Raw genomic sequence first — 7,706 nt, forward strand, 5'->3', positions numbered from 1 at the left:
TTATTTGAGGGTTTTATACCACTAAAGGTGATTGTAAGAATACACCAGACCTCTGCTGATTCTACTCACAATCAGCACTCATCATCTGTTTTCCTGAGAACATCAATTCATCAGAAAAACACTAGAATATAAGCTCCTCCAGTGCAAGAATATTTGTTTTTTCATTAATGTGTTCCAAGCACCTGGAACAATGTCCTTTTTGGTGAAAGAACCTAAATTTCCAGCCTCCCTGAGCAGAAGAACCTGTTACCTTGTAAGATGGAGATGTTTTTCATGTTGTCTTAGTTTCTTGGCACCACTAAAATCTGATAGGATTATCCTAATCCAGAACTTTAAACTCTCGATTTCTTCTTCCTTAAGATTGGCCTTCTTTCTTATGGAAATAAAACAGATTCCAGATAAAGCCATTACTGTTCAAATAACTACCATACCATAGTGTCAATATGTACTGTATGTCCTGTTCAAAATAACTAACATACAATGTGAACCAATAATTACTATCTCATACATACTCTAGAGGAAAAAATATTCTCCTTACAATTTCAGTTATCCTTTGTTAAACTCCACAAGTATTTCAGAGCACGGGTATTATGAATCAATGCAGCAACTCCATTAAATGCAGAAAGTTTCAAATGAGCAATCCTGGCTAGATCGGAAATTGCCTTCTAGTCAATTTCCCCTGCACAAAATAACCTACAGGTCATCAGTACAGTATTAGTGGACAATATATTTCATTTTCAAGCTGTAAGAACCTGCCAACGGGACTTCCCTGGTGGCGCAGTGGTTAAGAATCCGCCTGCCAATGCAGAGGACACAGGTTCGAGCCCTGGTCCAGGAAGATCCCACATGTCACGAAGCAACTAAGCCCGTGAGCCACAACTACTAAGCCTGCGCTCTAGAGCCCTAGAGCCACAACTACTGAAGCCCGCACGCCTAGAGCCCGTGCTCCACAATGAAGAGTAGCCCCCGCTCGCCACAACTAGAGAAAGCTCGCACGCAGCAATGGAGACCCAACGCCACCAAAAAAAAAAAAAAAGAACCTGCCAACAGCAGGCATTAAGTGCCCTTCCACGATGGGTTCCGGTCACTGAAATGACTGCAGGGCATTTTTTAAAATCACTCATCTCTGGCAAAAACAAAAATATTAAAAAGCACAACAACACATTCTGTTGGTAAGGCTGTGGTGAAAACAGGTGCTCTCATACATTACTGGTGGGAACACAAATTATTACAACACTCCTGGAGGAAAATTTGGCAATACCTAACAAAACTACATATGCACAGAACTTTTGACCCAGCAATCCCACTTACAGGAATCTACCCTGAAGACACATCTCTTACACTACAAAAATATATATTCACAGGTCACTTACTGCAAATTTGTTTATAACTGCAAAATATAGGAAACAACCTAAGTGCTCACATATAAAAGAATGACTGAATAACTTAGGATACATCTACACAGTAGAGTACTATACAGCTGTAAAAAAGAATGGAGAATATCTGGGAATTCCCTGGTGATCCACTGGTTAGGACTCAGCGCTCTAACTACTGGGACCCTGCATTAGATCCCTGGCCAGGGAACTAAAATCCCATAAGCCACATGGTGCTGCCAAAAAATAAATAAATCAAAAATTTTTAATTTTTTTAAAAAAAGAATGGAGAATATCAAAAGACTATCTCTTCAAAAGAATGAACTGTTGGGGTGATTTCCAGGACATACTAGTAAGTTGAAAAAAAGGTGCAAAAAGTATCTATAACATGCCACTCTTCATATAAGAAAGAAGGGAATGGGAAAAAGAGTTTGGCAGTTCCTCAAAAAGTTATCATACAACCCGGTAATTCCACTCCTAGGTATATACCCAAGGGAATTGAAAACATACGTCCACATAAAAACTTGTACCTGAATGTTCAGGTACAAAAAAGAAAAAAGAAAAGAAAAGAAAACCCAAATGTCCAGCAACTGATGCATGGATGAACAAAGTGTGGTATATTCATACAATGGAATATTACTCAGCCATAAAAAGAATGAAGTATTGACACATGCTATAACATAGATGAACATAGAAAAGATTACGTTAAGTGAAAGAAGCCAAGCACAAAAGTCCACATATCATATGATTCCATTTACATGAAATGTCCAGAATAGACAAATTCATACAAACACAAAGTATGGTTACTAGTGGCTGGAGAAGGGGGACTAGGAAGTGACTACTAATGAATACAGGGTTTCATTTCCGGATAATGAAAATGTTCTAAAATTAGGTAGTGGTGATGGTTGCACAACCTTATGAATAGACTAAAAAACAATGATTTGTACACTTCAAAAGGGTGAGCTTTGTGTTTTGTGAATTGTACCTCAATTTAGAAAACTGCATGCAAGAAAAAAAGGAATACCAAAAAAACACAATCTGTTCATCTGTGTAAAAGATAATGGAAGGATAAACGAGAAACTAAAGAAGCTGGTTACCTAAGAGCATGGAAAACAGGTGGGGAAAAGGGGGAGGGGAGGGAATGGGAATAGGGTAGTAGGAATAAGGAGTGACAATTATGAGTATATGTTTTTTAATGTAATGTTTAGTAGCAGTAATGTTTCATATACCAAAAGAAATAAAATCAACCAGAATTGGAGGAACCCAAAATAGGATACAAAGAATGAGAACTGCATTACAGATGAATAATATAACCACACTAAAGGAAGTGAGGAACAAAAGAATTAACCTAAGTAACTTTGAAAAACAGTATGTTGACTACATACTGCAAGGCTAAAGACAAGAAAAAAAACATGTATACAAATACTGCACTCATTGGTAAATATGTTTCTCATAAGGGTTAGCAATCGGTCACTACTTGATGTGCATTCTAAAACTGAACAAATAAATTAGTATACAGTATTATAGATAATGAGAGGCAGGTTTCTCACTGTCAGGAAAAAAAGTTACAAATAAGAAACGGTTGGTACAGCAGAAACTAACACAACATTGTAAAGCAGCCATACGCCAGTAAAAATTAATTAAATAAATAAATAAAAAGAAAAGGTTGGAATGAACCTTGTGGTGTTGGACTGGAATACAAGATATTAATATGAACTCAAATATGGTTTTAAAAATATAGAGAAAGACAAATACAGAAATAAGTGTGTGTGTGTGTGTGTGTGTGTGTGTGTGTGTGTGTGTGTATGTGTGTGTGTCTGCTAGCATGTGTGAGCAGGTTAGTATATATACATATATCTCCTAGCTCTGTCCTCTGAGGGCCTAGGAGCAATGACACCCCAGTGAGCATACCTAACATTCAGATCTTGATTTAAATTCTGTTCTCCAATAAGAGGAACCAGATCTCCTTAGAGAAGTAGTTGATTTCAGGACAGGTACAAGGAAAAATACAAGATCAGCATGGAATATAGCCTGTGGTGCCAGAATATAAGGAAGTACTCAAAAAAGGATGGAGGACAACCCGAAAGAGCTCCTAATGGCCAAAACTGGAAGAATCTGAGCAATAAGATAATGATACTATTGAAGTAGAATCTGTAGAATAAAATAAATATCCATGAAGTCATACTTATAAAAATAAATAATTTAACAAATAAATGAGGAAGGGACATCTCTTTCTTACAGAAGAATTCCAATAATAAATGTAAAAGGAACGAGGGAAATAACAAAATCACCAGTAGGCAAATACCACAGTAATAACTGTTGCAGACAACATCCACCAATGGTTGCTAAAATCAGGGGGAGAAAGTTTAAGGAGAAACTATCTGCATAGTCTCAAAGTATCTCCCTTAAGATATGTATCAATTACAAAAAGAAAAATAGTAACTTTATAGTGGAGAATACAGCAGAGTTCACCTTAATAAAGCAATCAAGGTTAAAATATCACTAGCAATAAGACATATCAGCACCATGTACCCTCTAGTATGATGCAGTGAGGACACATCCCTTTTGTAGTTTTCTTGCAAACATACAGAACCTCAATCTAATCATGAGAAAAACATCAGACAAACCCAAAATGAGAAATATTATACGAAATAACCGACTAGTACTCATCAAAAGTGTCAAGGTCATGAAAGACAAGGAAAAACAGAGGAACTGTCACAGATTGTAGACAAGACGAGGAAGATATTAACAACTAAATGCAATGTGGGATCCTGGATTAGATCCCGGAAGAGAAAAAATATATATATATTGGGGAAAAACTGGTGACATTCATATAAAGTCTGTAGTTTAGTTAATAATATTTCACCAATGCGAATTTCCTGGGTTTGATCATTGTTATGTAAGTCTTCAACAATAGAGGATGCTATGTGAATGGTATATAGGAACTCTCTGTACTATCTTTGCAACGTTTCTGTAAGTCTAACATTATTTCAAAATAAAGTTAAAAATAAATAAAATCCATCAATCGATCATCTTATGCGAATGTCTTATTCCCTTGCTCAGGGATCTCATCTGGAATTTAATATTCCCATTAATTTAGAGGGTCTAGTAAGTGACAGCAGAACAAACTAAAATCATAAAAACCAGATCGGGCATCTAAAAAGTAAATTACCTACGTTATGTTTTTTATACCTTCTGCCTTTTTAGTCAAAAAAAATTTGCTGCTGTTGCAACTTTACTGGCTTTGCAAACTTCTTTTAAAACAACCAATTTTTTTTTATGTTTTCAATATCGTGATAATCTGTAGTATGTGCCCAAAATAACATATTTCATTTGTCTGTTAAGCCAAAGTTTTATTTACATAAAAAACTGTCAATAGATTACAGTAAGTTTGTTACTTATTATCACATAGTCGTCCAACCATAAAATTCAAGGTTTTTCTCAAGTCAATTTGCTTTTATCCTAATACAAACTTCTCTCCACACCCTAAACTACAAAGTCATCATCATTGTTATTTTAAGTTCTGAAAATCTGAATTTTAAAAAATCAGCTGTTCAATGTATGCAGTCTTTTTTTTTAAATTTCAAATATTGAGTAATTTCATCTTTTTTGGGAAAAAATGCTTGGGACATTAGAATTGTACTGTATTTATTATTTGCATCCTCTACTAACCAACCCAGCCTAATCAACAAGTCTTCTGAAATTCCTTTTATCAAATAAGATTTTCAGATGTTTATATTAATAAACAGATTAAGTGACATGTTTACATTTGCTTTCTCCTCCACGCACCACCACGATGCCTGCATTGGGAGTGGAATACATGACGAGCAAATGAATGGGTAAGTGTCACGAGCAAACAGCATGACTAGAAATTTAAGAAGCAAAGTGATAAGAACCTTAGGGAAAGCAAAATTCATAAAAGTTTAGAATTACAAGAGGCCTTAATAGGCCATTCCAATGACAACCCCAGATAGATGACAATCTATCCTATTTTTAAAAGCCTCCAGATTTTCAACCTCCCTAGATGTCTCATTCTGCCATATAAAACTGTCATGTGATTTGGGGGAAATATTGCAAGACTATTCTTTGCCCAACCTAATGCTTTCTTTCTTCAAATAATATAACAATACATTTTAACTCACTTCCAAGATTTATGAATGCGTACAGGTGCTTAATACACATGTGTGTACATATATATGCACATATATGCACACAGGTACCAAGGACACTCAATTTTGCTTGTATAAACACACACTATAGAAATCTACATAATCAATGTCCATCCCACCCCATCCCATCCCATCCCAATCACAAAAGCACTATGAAACAAACAATGCCACACTATGATTCGGGTCTAAAAATAACCAATGGGAGCCAATTTTATAAAGCCTTGAAGTAAACAGGTTTCTTCCCACCATAATAATCAAAGTTTATTTGCTTTCCACAAATACTACTCCTTTACAGCACCCACCACAGGCAGAACTGTAAAGACACATATGTCCTAGATCCAAGTAAATAATAATTTTTAATGTTTTCTTTTTTTAAAAGCATTTAGCTAATAATCATTTTGGAAGAGGGCCCAATGAAAGAGATAGTGATGACAGAGTACAGCCCGTGCTAATGAACAAGTAACCAGTTTTAATCAAGCAGGTCAAAGAAGTGACTCAAATAAAACAAATCATTTTTCCAACATGTATAGAATGGGGAAGTCCCAGTCAAGGATGAGCCAAAAACTGTTAAGTGTCTGTTAGGAAATACACCAAAATGTTAACCATGAAATGCTACCTCTGGAAATGGAATTACGAGGATGGGTCAGTGTGTTCAGATTTGGTATTCCTATTATTCTGAGTATCCATATTTTCTACTGCATTATAGAAACCATTGTTAAATTAATGCAAAATTCTGTCCCTGTGTTTCACAGCTCTCTAGGATGCACAGCATGTCTTTTACATAACCTCCTGGGAGAGATCGTACCAGCTCCGGTCCTCCTGTGTCTCCCAAGAACCTGCCACCCATCACAGAAAAGGTTTCACTATGTTCCCTGAGACAGCTCCACTCTTCATCCTCCTCATCTCACCCCAGAGACTTAACAATGTATCTCGTCTCCCCTCCCAGTAGCAAAAGCTTTATAAATTGTTATTTTATAAAGGCAGATTTGAAAAAAGGTTTACCAGATGATAAGCTGCCCCCACCCAAAAAGCAGAGCAAAAGGGAAAGACACGTCGTCCCAACCTCCACCCCTCCAAAGGTGGAGAGTGACGGGGGGCACCCGGGTCACGGCTCTCCTCGGATCCCGAAATAGAGTCGGGCCGCCACCCCACCCCGCGGTCCGAGCCCCGGTGGGGGGCGGGACTCTCCTTAGCAGATAAAGGAGTGGGGGAGGTCAGAGACGCGACCCCCGAGGCCCGTGGACTGATACAGCAAGCCGCCAGAGGGGCGGGTTCCTCCGCCCTCTCGGGCCAGCCGCTCGGCTTCTAACGCGGCTCTGTAGCCGCCCGGGCAGCGAGAGGCCTCAGGGGCCGAGGAGCCGCACCGCGCCGGGAGGGCTTCCTCAGGCCTCTGCCTGCCTCCCACCCAGGACCCCAGTGGCTCCCTTCGGCGGCGGCCCCCGAACGGCTCCGGCTGGCCTTGCCGGGCCAGCTGGGCGCACGCACAGGCGGCCTGCAGGACAGAAGAGAAGGCGTTACCATACGCGGCTCCAGAGCTGGCGGGGGTGGGGCGCGGCTCCGGCGACCCGAGCCAGGCTCGGCAGCGGCTGCGGTGGCCGCGTCCTTTATTTTTGCTGCAGCAGCGGCGACTTGTCAAAGGGAAAGACGTAGGAGGCGGCGGCGGCGGCGGCAGCAGCGGCAGCAGCAACAGCAGCAGCGGCGGCGGCCGGGGAGTCTCGCGGGACTTGGGCGGAACTCTCGCGCAGCCTGGAGCCCGCGCCCCGCCCCCCAGGCCTAGCGCGGGAGGCAAGAGTAGGTGGGGGAGGAGTGCTCGGTGGAGGAGTGTTCGGGCCAGGGTGCAGGAGAACGGGAAAAGAGACTGGGATTTAATAATGGATGGGGGTGGGAAGCCTAGATTCTAAGAACACTCAGTTACCGCGCAGCCCTCACCTTTCAGCGCAGAGGCCAGGCAGCTCGGTGCGTCCGCGAGGATCGGACTCCGCATGAGGCACATTTGGGGGGCGTTTCATAAACGGCGGTGAGCAGTACGGGGGCCAGCCAACGCGCCCCCTTTTCCTCGTGGTGGGCCTGGAAGACCCTACTGCCCCGCGTCCTGTTGCTGCCAGAAGGAGCGACGCGTGGAAAAACTGGCTGCAGAGGCTAGGCGGCCACACCCCTTTATCTC

General features: G+C 40.8%; 1 protein-coding gene across 7 annotated transcripts in view; it reads right to left on the bottom strand.

Annotated features, from left to right (window-relative positions):
* The window catches only part of HERC1 (HECT and RLD domain containing E3 ubiquitin protein ligase family member 1), a 220,530-nt gene extending 213,335 nt beyond the window's left edge, over positions 1-7,195 (bottom strand). For 5 of the 7 annotated variants that reach the window (XM_073801133.1, XM_073801132.1, XM_073801130.1 and 2 more), the window contains exon 1: positions 7,061-7,195. The gene's annotated coding sequence lies outside the window, so the exon portion shown is untranslated. Of the gene's footprint in view, positions 1-250; positions 371-7,060 lie in introns of those variants that run through there. The other 2 variants (XM_073801135.1, XM_073801134.1) reach the window with 1 other exon arrangement.
* Between the last annotated feature and the right edge of the window lie 511 nt (positions 7,196-7,706).

Source organism: Tursiops truncatus, chromosome 2, assembly GCF_011762595.2.
Source record: "Tursiops truncatus isolate mTurTru1 chromosome 2, mTurTru1.mat.Y, whole genome shotgun sequence".
Classification (NCBI taxonomy): domain Eukaryota; kingdom Metazoa; phylum Chordata; class Mammalia; order Artiodactyla; family Delphinidae; genus Tursiops; species Tursiops truncatus.